This window comes from Capsicum annuum, chromosome 4 (genome assembly GCF_002878395.1).
Source record: "Capsicum annuum cultivar UCD-10X-F1 chromosome 4, UCD10Xv1.1, whole genome shotgun sequence".
In the NCBI taxonomy this organism is placed as follows: domain Eukaryota; kingdom Viridiplantae; phylum Streptophyta; class Magnoliopsida; order Solanales; family Solanaceae; genus Capsicum; species Capsicum annuum.
Window position 1 is genome coordinate 156,278,917 of NC_061114.1, and position 19,178 is coordinate 156,298,094.

Consider the following 19,178-nt stretch of genomic DNA (forward strand, 5'->3'; position numbering starts at 1 on the left):
ATATAATAGACTAAAAGAAAAATAATAATCTAATTATTATTATTATTATTATTATTATTATTATTATTATTATTATTATTATTATTATTATTATTATTATCATCATCATCATCATTATCATCATTGACAACCGGCCAATCTTTAACCGGAAGTAGCAAGATCCTCCCCAGCCTGCATATCTCGTAGAGCATTCTTGGTCTAACTCCTCTCAATTTCCATTGCAGGTCACGAACTTGATTTCAAAGTTCATTCATGGCATCTTGTAGAAAAGCAACGTCCCACACTGGGTCATCCATAATCTTATCTTCTAGAGTGTAATATGAAAGACGAAATGTAATAAATAAATAGAGTGTAGTTGAATGAACGATTGAGTAAGGAGGGACCTATTTATAGAGGATTGAATTTGAATGAGAGGCAAAAAAATAGGACTATTCACCTCCATACATTAATTATATTTTTGATTAAATTAAGAAAATAAATATTGTGATATAAGTCATGACTTTTTAGATTATTATTATTAATTAGTTCTTTTGAAGAACCATTTTTACTGAATTGTGGCAACAGATTCTATATCTGTTGTATCAGATAACACATCTGTGACAACAAATATATTATCTGTTACAACAAATATAAAATATGTTGCATCAGATAACCTATCTGTTGCAACATATAATGTAACTGTTCACCTCCATTTATTAATTACATTTTTGATTAATGTGAAAAGTAATGACTTAATTAAATTAAGAAATATTGTGATAAGTCATGACTTTTTAGATTATTATTATTAATTAGTTCTTTCCAAGAACTATTTTTATTGAGTTGTGACGACAAATTTGATATCGATTGCATCAGATAAATCATCTGTGACAACAGATATATCATTTGTTGCAACAATAGTGAACCTGTTGCATTAGATAATTTATTTGTTGCAACATATAATCTACTTTTTTTTTGAAAAAATAACTATCATCATATCATTAATCCAAATTTGCTTACTTTTTTATTTTATAAATTAAAAAAAATACCTTTCAAATTCCTAAATAAAATAATAACCATTTTATTATATAATAAATAATTTTAAAAAATAAATTCAAAAACAAAAACGGTGAAAAGTCATGATCAATTATTAAAATTGTGTTTATCATTTATTTCCTTATTATTTATTTACATAACATTTTTCATATTGAATAATCAGAAAGTCATGTCTTTTTCTTTTCACCCTCTCAATAACAACAATAATCCTTTTTGATTAATAACCGCCAGGTGCAACATATGATCGATCTGTCGCAGAAGATTAACCTCTGTAGACATAAATTGATGCTCAATCCCTACCACCAACCGTCGACATGTTGAGAACAAGGAATAAACAAAATGATTATTATTAAATACTAAATAAGAATTAAAAATTCAAAGTCGACAATAAAATGAAATGAATGTTCATAGATTTTTGAATCCCTTGGGTAGATCCAATATATAAAAGAAGGAAAATACATACATGTGCTAAAATAAATAACATTACCTAATTATTATTACTACTATTATTATTATTGTCAATCAGACGTTTTTCATCCAGCAGCCTTGCTCCAAAGTCAGCCAAATCTCTCTGGAGTTCATCAAACTGCCTTTGAAGTTTAAGCAAGGACTTGATATGGATATTCTTTTACGAATCTAGATCATCCATATTTTCAAAGAGGGACCTATTTATAAATTATTGTATCTCAAAAAGAAAATAAAATTGCTTTAAAATAAATCTAACAGATGGGTAATCTGTTGCAAAATATATTCTTTCTGTTAGATAAATTACAACATATGGCAATCTTTTGCAACAGATGTATATATCTGTTTGATTTCTCCAACAGGTTGATCAACTGTTGTAACAGATGTATCCAATTGTTTGACAATATAAACAGATGTGTCATCTGTTGTAACTAGCTAGTCATTTGTTTATTCAATTTAGGCCATAAATGGACTAGGAAGAATAAGGTGCATGCAGATGGATCCACTATCATATGTGTGGGAGTTAAGTATGTATTATTGATAAGGTCATCTAAACAACACACACAAAGTACAATGTTTTTGTGAATGCAATTTTTAACCGATTAGGCATTGATCATTCAAACAAGATCTTGCATTGTTTCATTAAATTTGATGGGTTCAAAATTGATAAGGCTGAGGACCTTATGAAGATGGTGCAGATACCCTGTTACAAATTACTGACGATCGTTGCTCGTGTTTATGCGTGTCAAGTTTTGAGAAGGAATCAATATTTGTTATCACTACAGAGAACCAATAGCGATTGTACATAACTTTAAGTGTGCATTGGACCCTTAGAGAGCCCTCGAAGCGTCGCACTGCATCAAATAAGAATGGAAAACCAATATAGTTATTGCCCTGGCCAAAATTTATATGGTTGGGTTGCTCGCTTGGGGTGATGATTATATGCCAGAAGGTGCGGTAGGAGAATGATTTCGAGGAAAAAATGGTGGTTGAAGGAAGACTATATCATCTGAGAGCTAATTGAAGAAGAGACATAGGGTAGAAAGTAACTTCTAACAAATCTGGCCGATGGAATTATCTTAACAGATGCGAAATCTAAATCAAGTGCAAATATGAAAGTGTATCCGGTAATGTAATTTTGTCTGTTGTGTCCTTAAAATAAAAATAATGCAGATGGACACTTTACTAGGGAGCTGCGTGGTCGGGATTATCACCTAGGTAGATGTAATACCCTGATCGTTTCTTAAGCCTAAATCTATCTTTTGAGTAAATATAGATGACTTCCAAATTGATTTTTATTTATCTCATATTGTATTTACCAAAATTCTAATCTCGATCATGTGGAGAATTGGATAAGCTTTCCATCAACATAAGATTCACTTGAATCGGACACCCGGTGAGGAAGTTAGAGCCATTTTGTAATTCCTCAAGACTCTAACCAATAGTGCAACCATGATCAAGATCTTGAGAAATAAATTATAGTGATTTTTTTGTTTTCTAATCAAGTATGGTGTGTATTAAGGCCTTAAATATGTCCTAACAATTGGGCTAATAAAAACATTTCTTACCGATTGAGTTCTTGGGAAGGATATTGGTATAGTCAACTTTAAATGAGAATATCTCTCATTATACTTGGAATTTTTGATCTCATGACCTATCAACAGATATATAATTAAATTATCTTTCCAAAGATACTAATTTTACCAAAATTTGATATCGGAGCAAAGAGTTATGCCCATTTTACTCTAACATGGTCAAGCTGGAAAACGGTGACGACGTTCTGACGGGCTGTCACATTTTTGATGCCATTTTTGACGACGTCTCCATTTTCTGATGACATTTCTAATGACGTCATCAGCCTTAGGCATAAAATCAAAAATTCGACCCTTTTGGGTTGACATTTTGTGACGGCCTATCACGGGTCTGACTGCCTATCATGTATGTCGTTAGCCATTTTTTTCAGCAATTAAGGGGCATTTTTAAAAGGGTATTTTGGTATTTTCTACCTATTTTGACCATCTATATATATCCAAGTAAAGCAAAAAACTTTATTCTTCTTCCATTTCGTCAAGAATACTAGGATTTCTCTCTCAAAAATCCAATCCAAATTTTCCAAGAACATCAAGAATCAAACCATAGATTTTATAAATTAGTTCAAGATTCAAGGTACCCAAGTCAAAAGCATCAAGAAACCTAACTCAAGAAGTGGAAAAGAAGTCAATAACAAGTTTCTTCATTCAAATCCATAATCAAGGTATGCAAGGTTTTAACAAGAACACTTCTTTTGTTCTTGTGCCCAAAGATTTAATTTCTACTATTGAAATCTATGATTTTGCAAAGTGGGTTTACACCCAAATTACTTTATTATTGATTTATGATATTTGACCTATTCAAGATCGATACATATGACTATTTCATCATTTTATTTCTTAAATTGAGAACTTATGCCATGAGTTGAATATTATTATTATGAGTTGATGATTTTTGAATGATTTGAGATAAGAGTTATGATTTAAGCTTTTCTATGAGAATTTTTATTATTTAATATATATATATATATATATATATATATTGATATTTGAGCTTGAGAGTCAAGAATAAGTTCTATGATGTTTTCTTGAAGTTTTTGATACATGATTATTTTACAACTTCCAAATTATGACTTGATATTTAATATTGTGAATTTCATGTTCTACTATGAGTTGGTATTTCAAGTGCTTTCAAGACATGTGTCAAGCTTTAAGCTTCCTTATGACAAATTGGATTATTGAGTATATTGATTCATAAGATTGAGTTGTTATAATGAGTCTTGATATTTCTTCAAAGTTATTGATGTTGCCATGAATAAATGAATTAATACATCTTGATGTTGAGAAAGATTGTTTGATTTTGAGTCGAGTTAGGAATCCACAGTTGTATATGATTTACCGATGAGATATATATTTATGTTTTTGTCTTTATAATTGACCCATGAATTGATATTGATTAAGGTGGATTTCCTAATGCAATCTGAGCTGAGTCTGGGAGGATTATTTAGCACCAAGCGGAAAATATGGTATTTTCCCAAAACTACGTGCCACCGTAGGATTGATATTTATAATTATGGGCCAGAGGCCGAGTATGGGATTGTGATTGAGAAATTGAGGTGTACTTCTTGGCAAGAGTACGAAACCCCCACCAATGTGGGGTTCTCTCCTTAGGAGAGCAAAACATTGGACTTCATGCGGCTCACATGGTGTAGTTATGTCGGTTATAAGAAACTCCCAAGTCCATAAGAGTTCAAGTTTCATGAGTTACCGAGTCACTCTAAGTCATGATTTAAAGAGTTTGAGTTAAGTATAATGATTTATAAGATTTATAATGCTTGTATTACTATTGATGATTTACAAGGAATATATTTCAGTTAATTCAAGCAAAAAAAGTTGTTATCGTCAGCATGCATGATTTTCATAATCATTTATGATATTATTTATAATGTTGCATTGCACCCCCACATACTCAGTACATTCCTTAAAGTACTAACCCCCATATATTTCTGTATACTACAGTGCCTTATATTATAGGTACAAGTTATAGCGTAGATATCGCATTCAGTCAGTTCGTAGCTTCCAGTCAGCAGGTGATGAGTCCTTTTGATTCGAGGGCATGAGTCAGTTATACAGTTCGAGAAGTGTTGTATTTTTCTTACTTTAGTCGATTGAGATTGGGTAGTTGGGAGTCATGACCCATCTATATGAAGTCAGTACCAGTAGAGGCTTCATGGACAGTCAGTAGAAGTTGATGTATTCAGTTTCAGTTTCAGTTGTAAAAGTAGAGTTGTAATCTTGTGAAGTTCATGTTTATATTGATCAAGTTCAAAAAAGTTCTATATTTTCGCTAACTTTATATAGATTTAAGCATTTTATCCAGTTGTTTATGAGTTATGCTAGTAGGAGGGTTAGCTTGGGGTCACTTGCGCCCCTAAGCACAGTGTGACATCTTGGGACCCAAATTTTGGGGCGTTACAAAAAACTTGATATCAGAGCACAGAGTTCAAGTGTCCTAGGGTGTCTATGAAGCCGTATCTAGTAGAGTCTTGTAGAATGGTACGGAGACGTCTGTACTTTTCTTTGAGAGGTTACAAGACTTTTAGGAAAAGTCTCTATTCTTTCAAGTCTTAGATCGTGCTATAGAAAGGTTCATTGAGAAACTTATACAGATTCTCATCTTACCGTATTTGGGGCATCCCCGCCTTATTTTCAAGGTATTAGAGACAGTCAAACTCAATTCTTTATAGATAGTACTTTCTTAAATAGTCCCCACAGATAGTTATGAAGTTGTAAATGAGCTAGAAAGTACCCTATTAGTGCCTTATCATGCTTTGCTTATAAATTGTGCAATAAGCCCAAGTCAGTTGCGCTTTCAGATTTTCTTCTTAGAATCCATATTGATAATCTATACTTGCTTATCTATGTATTGTTCCTGAGGTAACATGATCAGCGAGTTCCAATTTTCTCCCTCTGATAATGCTTTCAGACTTATAAGAGAGAAATTTTAAAAGTCTCACAAAGCGGCCTGAGAAGAGCTTACCAACGTGTTATAAGCTTTCTAAGTTCAATGTTATGCCCTCTCCCTTATGATTCTTTCAGTTAAGACAGAGTAAGATGTGTATTCTTAGATTATCAAATATTATATGGCAAGTTTCTATCTCTTGTAACCTTGTTATCTTCATGATGTTGGAACTGAAAGTCTAGTGAAGCCGTGTGGGGCTCTTTCTATTCACTAGCATAATTTCTTTGTTATCCATCTCAATTTTTTTTTCAAAATGCAAATCAAAGACTAGTGAAGCTGGGTAAGGCCTATTTTGATTCATTAGCGACTCCTTGTGTATCTTGTTTCCTGGTGCTGGTTAGAACTGGTTTAGAGGTACTGGGTAAGAAAGGGTGGAAAGTGTGATTTATTGAAAGTAGGTACAAATAAGACTTTTGCATGTGATCGAGTTAGTGATAAAGTGATATTATTCTTGTGTGTCAGCTCATGGAAGAAAGAGAAAGAGTTATTGGTGGAGGTAAATAATGGTTTGCTTAAGGTATGAAAAGAGTTGTTGACAGTGTATTTCACAAGATAAGTATAAGTTATGGATGATGATACTTAGTGGATGAGTGTTGTCAACTTAGATGCTCCTGAGATTGCATGGGAAAGTTAAGTTGAGGCTTAGAGAGTTATGAACTAAGTTAAGTTATGTATGAAGGATAGATAGTAATGATGGGTAGAAGAAGAGCATGTTGATAGATTATAAATGAGAGAGGCCATATGATTATGACCAATTATTGTTATTAGGGGGTTTAAGTGGACTAGTGTTTATTGACATTTTGTTTTATAGTTTCCAAGTGAGAATGGTATGTGTAAGGTGGAGTTGTAAGTTATGTTGAGCGCTAGGCATTAAGCTTGGATGAATGGTGGCTATGAAGGCGGATGTGATGATTTCTTGGTTAATGATGCTAGTTATAGGGAAGTGATCAAATGGGCTTGGACAGTGTATGCGAGAGCTTGAGTTTGATCAACTTGTAATTAAGTTTGATTTTGTGTTCTTGGTGAAAAATCTTGCCCAAGGTTCTGTGGGGCTGCTTTATCTTTTTTCTAGGGTCATTGTATGTGGTGTAATTAGTAAGTATCGTGGAGTTGCTAGGTGGAGGAAGACTAATTAGGCAATGAACGATGTTTCTAATAATTGAGTCAAGAAGTGTAATGGCTTTAGCCTATGGAGGAGATAGCAGAACAAGTGACCAGGTTAGTTTGTCAGGTTCTAGTGGGTATGCCAATAAGTTGTGGAACAGCTGTGAGAAGGATACTGCTCGACCCATTTTTATTTTAGTATTTTCAGTCATTCCTGTATTTATTCATGCTTTGCGTTTTGATTCCATGATCATGATTCATGTCCAGGCATGCCATAAAAAAATCCTGTCCTCACTTAGTTACCGAAATGCGGAGTCTTAGATCTTTCACCGGTTGGAATCACAATTCATAGTTACGAATTCCCAATTTAGGTCATGCAATGCATGAATTATGTACTCAAGCTTTGTGATATGTTCAGTTCCAATGTTCAAGCGCTACTTTTAATGATCAGCAAGAAAGAAATTCAAATTCATATCGTCCATGTCCCCTGGCCATATTTCTTTGATGGGTTTATGATGTTAAATCCTTTATTCCTCAAGCCTCAGTTGAGTTTCAAGTTATTCATAGTATCTATTCATGTGTCAGATCCTCATGCTCTAATCTTTTAGTTATCTTTCCTTACCCAAGATAGTGGTGGTGAATAGTTGTTTAGTCGGGAGAGAAGAGATATTTCCTTATCAACGATAAAGGGTGCCATGCCTACTTTGGCTTGGCGGTAATGTGAAGTAAGATTGAGGCTAAGTCTTTGATATATGTTATGGTTAGTTGAAGTTTAATGTGTTATGATTGGGAAGATTGTGGTGTGTTCATTTTGTATAATTCCACGAGTTGGAAGGAATATTGGAGTGAAACATTTATATAGGACTCGATTAGCAAAGAGTATGTCAGGTGTGCTTGAGGTGAGTGCATGGAAATTTTCTTGATAAGAGGTGTGTAGGGTATGAAGAAGAGGATTTATAAGTGTTTGATTAGGAATGCATATGTGGTTATGAAGATAGGCTTGAATGTCGTGTTTGTGTGCATGCAGATGGGTGCCTTGCACATTAGTAAATGGCTAGTGCTAGGTGGATTGGAGTTGTCGAAGTGGTAATGAGAATTACTCTTGAAGTGAGAGGTTGTAAGAATGTAGATGTGTGGGAGCTCATGATTCAGAATAGGGTTATGTGGTGAATCTTGTGGTTCTAGGTTACGCATGAAAACGATGAGGGGGTTTGGTTCAAGGGGATATGAGTAGATGGAAGTATCGGTGTCATGTGAGGATTGTAAGTTGAATCGATCAAATATAGTATCAGAGGGGTATAGTATAGTCGAGAGAGTGTTTGAAAAGTGTGGTTGAGTTGAGAGTAAGGAGTTGCCTTGCTTGAATCTTAGTACTTTTATCCTAACTTATGATTTATAGGTTTAGGTTTCAAGTTATGGGATTATGGTAATTTTATGATCTCCGATTCAGATGTCTTATTTAGATCTTGCCTAAAGTTCTTTGCTCCTTCAGACCATTAGAATTCCTTGGGAGGGTGTTGAAGAAATCCTCTACTTAAGTATGAGTATCTAGTACGATTCAGTTTGTATAGCTAGCAACCCAGTTTTTAAAATTTGGCAGATAGATTTCTATGGTCTTCTATTTTTTTCGAACTAGTCTGGTCTTACCATTCAAAATTTCATAGGTATGAGCAATTCGATAAGTAGTTGCTCGTGCCCAAAATCTATGAATTCAGTTTAGTATGTGTATCAGGCATCAGTGTCAGATTCGGATATATAATTGTGATTCAGTCTATGAGCATTCATTGAACAATCTTTGTTTTCTAAGTATTCTAGTCCAGACAATGTAATACCCATTGTGTAGTCTTATCCTTGTTTCTCATGACCTATGCCTGCAGAAATTATCTCTTCGCCGTCTATGAGTACGATTGCACCCTTATCACATCAAGTGAATTCTAAACTCTCAGTATGAGCCCGCTCTTTAATATATGAAGAAGGCAAATCAGCTCAGATTCAGTCGAGAATTACAGTTGTCCTCTATCTATTTTTTCTAGTCCCAGATCCAGTTGTATAGTTATTCTCATCATGAGTTTATACATTCAACGAAGTACTTCAAAGTTTAGAAAGATATAGATTTAGATTTGCAAGTTGTTTCAGCTGTGTGTCTTCAGTTTTCTCTATATTCTTTGCCAAAAAGCAACATTCGAGGACGATGTTTCCAAGGGGGAGATATTGTAATACCCCGATCGTTTCTTAAGCCTAAATCCATCTTTTGAGTGAATATGGATGACTTACAAATTGATTGTTATTTATCTCATGTTATATTTCCCTAAATTCTACTCTTGATCATGTGGAGAATTGGATAAGCTTTCCATCGGCATAAGATTCACCCGAATCGGACACTCGGTGAGGAAGTTAGAGCCATTTTGTAATTCCCTGAGATTCTAACCAATAGTGCAACCATGAATCAAGCTCTTGAGAAATAAATTATAGTTCTTTGGTTTTTTTCTAATCAAGGATGGTGTGTATTAAGTCCTTAAAGATGTCCTAATGATTGGGCGAATGAAAACATTCCTTACCGATTGAGTTCTTGGAAAGGATATTGGTATATTCAACTTCAAACGATAATATATCTCATTATACTTGGAATTTTAGAGCTCATGATATATCAACAGATAGATAATTGAATTATCTTTCTAACGATACTAATTTTACTAAAATCCAATATCGGAGCAAAAAGTTAGGCCCATTTTACTCCAACATGGTCAAGCTGGAAAACGGTGACGACGGTTCTGACGGGCTGTCACGTTTCTGACGCCATTTCTGACGATGTCGTCACTTTCTGATGACATTTCTGATAATGTCATCAGCCTTAGGCAGAAAATAAAAAATTCTACCCTTTTGTGACGACATTTCGTGATGGCCTATCACGGGTCTGATGGTCTATCACGGATGTCGTCAGCCATTTTTTTCAGCAATTAAGGGGCATTTTTAAAAGGTTATTTTGGTCCTTTTCACCAATTTTTACCCTCTATATATATCCAAGTAAAGAAAAAAACTGCATTCTTCTTCCATTTCATCAAGAATACTAGGGTTTCTCTCTCAAAAATCCAATCCAAATTTCCCAAGAACATCAAGAATCCAACCATAAATTTTATAAATTGGTTCAAGATTCAAGGTACCCAAGTCAAAAACATCAAGAACCCTAACTCAAGAAGTGGAAAAGGAGTCAATAACAAGTTTCTTCATTCAAATCCATAATCAAGGTATGTGGGGTTTGAGCAAGAACACTTCTTTTGTTCTTGTGCCCAAAGATTTAATTTCTACTATTGAAATCCATGATTTTGCAAAGTGGGTTTACACCCAAATTACTTTATTAATGATTTATGATATTTGAGCTATTCAAGATTGATACACATGACTATTTCATCATTTTATTTCTTAAATTGAGAACTTATGCCATGAGTTGAATATTATTATTATGAGTTGATGATTTCCGAATGATTTGAGATAAGAGTTATGATTTAAGCTTTTCTATGATAATTTTTATTATTGAATATATATATATATATATATATTTGATATTTGATCTTGAGAGTCAAGAATGAGTTATATGATGTTTTCTTGAAGTTTTTGACACATGATTATTTTACAACTTCCAAATTTTGACTTGATATTTAATATTGTGAATTTCATGTTCTACCATGAGTTGGTATTTCAAATGCTTTCAAGACATGTGTCAAGCTTTAAGCTTCCTTATGACAAATTGAATTATTGAGTATATTGATTCATAAGATTGAGTTTTTATAATAAGTCTTGATATTTCCTCAAAGTTATTGATGTTGCTATGACTAAATGAATTGATACATGTTGATGTTGAGAAAGATTGTTTGATTTTGAGTCGAGTTAGGAATCCACAGTTGTATATGATTTACCGATGAGATATATATTTATGTTTTGGTCTTTATAATGGATCCACGAATTGATATTGATTAAGGTGGATTACCTAATGCGTTCTGAGCTAAGTCTGAGAGGAGTATTTAGCACCAAGCAGGAAATATGGTATTTCTCCAAAACTACGTGCCACCGTAGGATTACTATTGATGATTGTAGGCCAGAGGCCGAGTATGGGATTGTGATTGAGAAATTGAGGTTGTACTCCTTGGTAAGAGTACGACACCCCCGCCAATGTGGGGTTCTCTCCTTAGGAGGGCAAAACGTTATACTCCATGTGGCTCACATGGTGTAGTTATGTCGGTTATAAGAAACTCCCAAGTCCATAAGAGTTCAAGTTTCATGAGTTACCGAGTCACTCTAAGTCATGATTTAAAGAGTTTGAGTTAAGTATAATGATTTATGAGATTTATAATGCTTGTATTACTATTGATGATTTACAAGGAATATATTTCAGTTAATTCAAGCGAAAAAAGTTGTTATCATCAGCATGCATGATTTTCATAATCATTTATGATATTATTTATAATGTTGCATTGCCCCCCCACATACTCAGGATATTCCTTAAAGTACCGACCCCCACATATTTCTATATGCTACAGTGCCTTATAATGTAGGTACAAGTTATAGTGCAGATACCGCATTCAGTCAGTTTGCAGCTTTCAGTCAGCAGGTGATGAGTCCTTTTGATTCGAGGGCATGAGTCAGTTATATAGTTCGAGAAGTGTTGTATTTTTCTTACTTTAGTCGTATTGAGATTGGGTAGTTAGGAGTCATGACCCATCTATTTGAATTCAGTACTAGTAGAGGCTTCATGGATAGTCAGTAGAAGTTGATGTATTCAGTTTCTGTTTCATTTGTAAAAGTAGAGTTGTAATCTTGTAAAGTTCATGTTTATATTGATCAAGTTTAGAGAAGTTCTATATTTTCGCTAACTTTATATAGATTTAAGCATTTTATCCAGTTGTTTATGAGTTATGCCAGTAGGAGGGTTAGCTTGGGGTCATTTGCGCCCCTAAGCACCGTGTGACATCCCAGGACCTAAATTTTAAGGCGTTACAGTAGAAAATAGGAGTAGACCAACAAATCAGCTTCACGGGCATCGAGGGGTGAAATAATGTTCAGTGAGTCTAGAAAACTTACACCAACAACAACTGCAGTTAAAATAAGGAAACTAAGCGAAGACAACAATTTCTGAATTTTAAATTTTATCCTATGCCTTCTTGTTTGTGTTTTCGATCAGGTCCACTGCCATTGACCTGATTGGAACCACAAACGAGATTGAAAGGCAAATAGAGTATCATTACTTCCTTAGCAATATGGATTAATTGATTGTGTTTTCTTGCCTTAGCATGCTTTGAACATTTCTTGGAGAAGATCAGATGCTTGCTGTAGTATGTGAATCACGATAATTTTCAAGCTTGTCTCCAGCTTGCTGATTCTGTATTCAAGCTGATCGTTGCCATCTTCGAAGTTGGTAAGGAGTTCCTCGTCTCTTGTGAGTTCAATCAGGAACGCTACCTTCGAAGTTGTGGCATTCTAAAGACCCTTCAGAACACTTTTTTCAGAAGCCTTAAAGGATATATGGAGGGTCGCTGTGTTTGTTTTAGGTAAAAATGTGTTGATGTACGTTGAAGATGTGGTCCCAACAGTTGAGCAACACACTTTTATCGATCATTGCTCCATGCATCTTACTCAACCAATTTGATAAATTATTAAGCATAGAATTATGAAGCGTGTGATCTAAATCAGCTCTACCAAGCCTATCAAATGTTACGTAACTCTGAGCTCATTACCCTATCAAAAATATATGCTCGAGTTAGTGCACAAATAAAACAAGCCCAATCTCTCAGCCTTTCTGCTGATCACTCTTCTCCAATATAGATGATAAGATATCTGCTATGCAAAGGTATACACCATCGCCAGACATGCTTGCCTGGGACCAATTCTTCAGAAGACATCAACAGATAACTTCAGAAGAATTGCTCCCAGGCAAGCATGTCTGGCAACAGTGTAGACTTTTGAATAACAGATATCTTGTTATCTATATTGGAGAAGAGCGATCAGCAGAAAGACTGAGAGATTGAGCTCGTTCGATTTGTGCACTAACTCAGTCATATTTTTTTGATAAGGTAATGAGCTCAGAGTTATGGAACGTTTAATAGGTTTAGTAGAACCTGTTTAGATCACACGCTACATAACTCCATTATTACTAATTTATTAAATTGGTTGAGCAAGATGCATAGACAAACACTTGATAAAAAGTGTGTTGTTCAACTCTTGGGACCATATTTTCAACATGCATCAACACATTTTGACCTAAAATAAATACATCGACCCTCCATGTATCCTTTAAGGCTTCTACAGAAAGTGTTTTGAAGGGTTTCTAGAATGCCACAACTTTGAAGGTAGTGTTCCTGATCGAGCTCACAAGAGAAAAGGAACTCCTTACCAACTTTGAAGACAGCAACAACCAACTTGAATACAAAATCAACAAGCTGGAGGCAAGCTTGAAAATTATCGGGATTCACATACTACAGCAAATATCTGATCTTCTCCAAGGAATGTTGAAAGCATGTCAAGGCAAAAAAGCACAATCAATTATAACCATATTGTTAAGGAAACAATGATACTTTATTTGCCTTTCAATCTCATTTGTGGTTCTGATCAGGTCAACAAACAGTGGACCTGATCAAAAACACAAACAAGAAGGCATGAGATGAAATTTAAAATTCAAAAATTGCCGCCTTCGCTTAGATTTCGTATTTTAACTGCAGTTGTTATTGGCGTAAGTTTTCTAGACTCGCTGAATATCATTTCAACCCTCGATGCCCGTGAGGCTGCTTTGTTGGTCTTCTCCTATTTTCTACCTAGGTGATAATCCCAACCACGTAGCTCCCTAGCAAAGTGTCCATCTGTATTATTTTTCTTTCAGAGATACAATAGACGAAATTACATTACCGGATACACTTTCATATTTGCACTTGATTCAGATTTCGTATATGTTAAGATAATTCCATCGGTCAGATTCGCTAGAAGTTACTTTCTACCCTATATCTCTTCTTTAATTATCTCTCAGATGATATAGACTTCCATAAACCACCCATTTTACCTCGAAGGCATTCTCCTACCGCACCTTCTGGCATATAATTATTACCTCGAGCGAGCAGTCCAACCATATAAATTTTGGCCAGGGCAATAACTATATTGGTTTTCCGTTCTTGTTAGAGCAGTGCTAGGCTTTGAAGGCCCTCTAAGGGTCCAATGAACCCTAAAAGTTAGTCCAATATCTATTGAATCTCTTTACAATGACACTGTAACGCCCCGTAAAATGGGTCCCAGAGCGTCACACAGTGCTTGAGGCTACGAGTATCCCCAAGCTAACCATTTGAGCCATTTTCATTCAGTTCAACACAAATCAATGGGGTTTCCATAAATAACCCTCAAATATCAACAGAGTAATCATCATCCAAGAATAAAAGAATTTCAGAAAGATAACAAAATACAACTTATTAGTCAACTCCCAACATCTATACTAGTCTGACAAGCCTCTAAGAAAATCAATAAAACCAGCGAGCCATTGAGACATGCCCCAACTGACTCATACTCAGTTATCAAATGTAAATGATTTTGTGAAACCAATATCAGAAATTACATCCTCAGAACATGAGGACTCACCACAACAGAGGATATAGAACAATGTGCCTGAAGAATCACTGTTGAACCCAAAATCGAGCACCTAAACCTACATTCCGAGAAAATGCAGTCCACATACGAAGATGTGGGTCAGTACCATGGAAAGGAACCGAGTATATGGGGGTGTATGCAGTTTTATAAACATCATCATCAAAAATATTTATAAGAAATATGCAGGATGTATGAAAGACTCACATAGCCTGAAGAAAATCATCATAATCATGAGAGGATGAAATAAGTACAATAACACATGTGAGTCATCATATAATTTATCAATCACTTTCAGTTCATCAACAATATCAATTCTCATAATGTAAATATCATTTAAATCTTTTGAAAGAATAACTTTCACAATTCCACTTTCAAATCACTTCATCATTCACCATAGACACAAGGAAACACACACACACTGGGAGATCCTATAACCGACATAAATCATGTGAGCTACATGGAGTCCAACGTACAACCTACGTTGGGGAGAGCCGTCCTATCCTTTCCATCAAAGTAGGACTATCGATATCAAATCCACACAAACTAGTGATCACTATATAAATCAGCCTCAGGCTCACTCCTACGGGGGCACATACTTCTAGGGAAGTAAGGTCGTTTTATACCTCCCACTTGGTGCTAAGGATTTCTCCCAGACTTAGCTCAGATCATTTCAAAGACAATCCACAACAAAACAGTTTTAGTAATATATAAATATACATCGGGAGCCATCATGCTTCCCATCTATCAAAATCAACCACGTTGTGGATTTCTTTCATACTAGAGTTCAAAACAACTCATTAAGACCAAAAGATCAAATCATTCAAAATATCTCAAATATTCAACATCAATGTGCTTATAACACACACTTTCTAAAAAAACACAATTTTCAATGGGGATTCACGACCCAAATATCAAAATCATGATAAATATCGTTCAAGATTCATGCTTTATATCTCCACACATATAAATTCATCTTTCAAAATCATAAATATCAAGATTTCATAATAATCATCATAAGATATGGGTTCATGCTTCAAATTCGTAAAAATCAAATAAAAATCATGCCTTTGTAAAGAAAATTACTTTTGGGCACAAGAACGAATGAGAGTTCTTGTTGAAAAACTCCACATACCTTGAATGATGAACTTTAGATCGATACTCATTTTCCAGATGTTAATCGTGCCTTTGAATGATAGTTCTTGGAGTTCTTGAACTAGGAACTTGGAATCTTAAATAAATTTGCAGAATTAATGGTGAACTTTAGAGGTTCTTGAAGTTGGATGTAGGAGCTTAGGGTTTTCTTTTTGAGGGAATTTGATGAAATAAAACATATAATGCTTCTAATATGCTTTAATATAGGGTTTGGATGGATTTTGGGTGAGGTAAAATGACCAAAACGCCCCTAAAAATCAAATAATTCTCGAATCTATCCTTTGATGGACTATTTTGATAGTTTGAAGTAGATCAACCATAATGTTTTACTCCGATATCCAAATTGGATGAAACCAATTTCATTAGAAAGAGGACTCTTATATATTTTCGTTGATATATAGTATCTCACCCAGATCATTGTCTATGAGGAGTTATGATCGTTTGAAGTTGACCCAAAAATATTTTTTGGTAGGCTGAAGTAGATCGATCATAACTTTTTGCTCCGATAGAAAAATTAGATGAAACCAATTTCATTGGAAAGAGGACTCGTAGAGATTTCCGTTGATATATAGTAGATCACCCAGATCATTATGTACAAGGAGTTATGAACTTTTAAAGTTGGAGAAAAAATACGCCAGGCCTCAGTACTTTTTCCTGCACGTTTTACTGTTCACTACTATTCACGGTTCAATCGGAATGTTCATAACTCGTTGCTCGGGTGTCCATTTTGGATGATACACATATCATTGGAAAGCTTATTCGATACTCTACACAATGGTGGGTCATAATATAAGACATTCTACACGAAAAATTTGTAATTCATTCTAGAAGATAGAACCCAACACGTTTACGCATAAAATTTCAACAAAAAATTTCCTGGGGTATTACATTATCCCCCCTTGGAAACATTCATCCTCGAATGACTCTAGACATGCCAAGATTAGATAGGGAATAGAGCATACAGCTGAAACCATTCGTTAGACTCATCACCACATCGTTTCTCACTCCGAATGCAACATAGAATGCATAAATTCAAGAAACTACAGCTGAACACCTAATAAATGACAGCTGAACTACTGCAACTTTTATCACAAGTGCATGATTTAGGAAAGAATGGTACCTTCGGCTTGATCGGAGTTCGTAGAAAATAGGTGAGGGTACTTGGATCGTATATCCGCCTCAGCTTGCCAAGTTGCACCCTCAACAGATTGGCTTCGCCACAACACCTTGACCAAGGGAACTTCTTTGTTCCTTAGTCTTCGGACACTGAAATCAAGAATCTCAATAGGAATATCATCAAAAGAAAGATTTTCTTGAATGTCAGTACTCACAGAGGAATCCACTACCACAACATCGCTAATATGCTTGGAGACATGGAATATTGGATGAATAGAGGACAACTCGGAAGGCAACTCGACCTCATAAGCTACCTTACCAACACGACTAAGAATTTTGTAAGGACCAACATAATGGGAACTAAGCTTCCCCTTTTTTTCGAATCTCTTCACCCCCCTTATGGGTGAAATTTTCAGATACACTAGGTCACTAACTTCAAACTCAAGGTCTCTCCTTCTAACATCCGTATATGACTTCTGATGACTCTGCGCAGTTTTCAACCTTTCCCTAATCAACTTAACTTTTTCCATAGCCTCAAATACCGAATCAGGACCACTCATAGCCGCTTCACCCACCTCGAACCAACCTATGAGTGATCTACACTTTCTCCCATATAAGGCTTCAAACGGAGCCATGCCAATACTAGAGTGGAAACTGTTATTGTAAGCAAACTCTATCAACGGTAAGTGATTATCCCAACTTCCCTTAAAGTCAAGTGCACAAGCTCTCAACATATCCTCTAAGGTCTGGATGGTCCGCTCAGCTTGACCATCGGTCTGTGGATGAAAAGCAGAACTCAAAAGTACTTAGGTACCAAGACTCTTCTGAAAAGCTTTCCAAAATTGCAAAGTGAACTGAGTACCCCTATCCAAAATGATAGACAAGGGAACTCCATACGGTCTGACTAGCTTTCAGATATACAATTTAGTGTAATCCTTAGCAGTATATGAAGTATGAATAGGCAAGAAATGAGCAGACTTAGTCAACCTATCAACCACAACCCAAATGGAATCATGATGGCGTCGGGAAGGAGGTAAGCCTATCATTATCTCTTCCCACTTCCAGGTGGGAATACTAAACTCTTGCATCATACCACCAGGTCTTTGGTGTTCAACCTTAACCTATTGGCATGTTGCACACTTAGCTACAAACACTGCTATATCTTTCTTCATGCCACTCCACCAATAGATTTCCCACAAGTCATGGTACATCTTGGTGGCACCAGGATGAATAGAATATGCGCCCCGTGTGCTTCATCCATAATCCTCTATCTTAGATCATCAACATTCGGGACACACAATCTACCCTGCAATCTTAACACACCATCTCCTCCTTGGGAGAAAACCTCTACTCTTTGGTCCTTGACTGACTCCTTCAGTCTGACCAAACTAGCATCTAAGTATTGCTTTTCCTTCACTTCCGAAACCAAGGAGGATTCGGAACTACTTTGAACCCCTATACTACCTTCAGCAGAGTCAAACAACCTAACCCCCAATCTAGCCAAACGATATACATCACGAGCCAACTCTTTCTTACCTTCTACCACATGCAAAACACTACCCATGGACACTCTACTTAGGGTATCCACCATAACATTGGCCTTGCCCAGATGGTACAACACACTCATATCATAGTCCTTTAACAATTCTAACCATCGTCTCTACCTAAGATTCAATTCTCTCTGGGTAAACACATACTGCAGACTCTTATGATCAGTGAAAACATCAACATGGACACCATACAAATAGTGTCTCTAGATTTTCAAAGCAAACACAACAGCAGCCAACTCAAGGTCATGGGTGGGGTAATTTTTCTCATGGGGTTTCAACTGTCTAGAGGCATAAGCTATCACCTTACCCTTCTGTATCAATACGCAACCCAACCCAACTCTTAAAGTATCACAGTACACCACAAAACCATCAACACCATCAGGCAAAGTCAAAACAGGGGCTAAAGTGAGTCGAGTCTTCAACTCTTGAAAAATCTTCTCACAAGATTTGGACCACAAGAACTTCACTTTCTTTTGGGTCAACTGAGTCATAGGAGACACTATAGAGGAGAAACCCTCAACAAAATAGTGGTAATAGCCAGCTAAACCAAGAAAGTTCAAATATCAGTCAGAGAAATAGGTCTAGGCT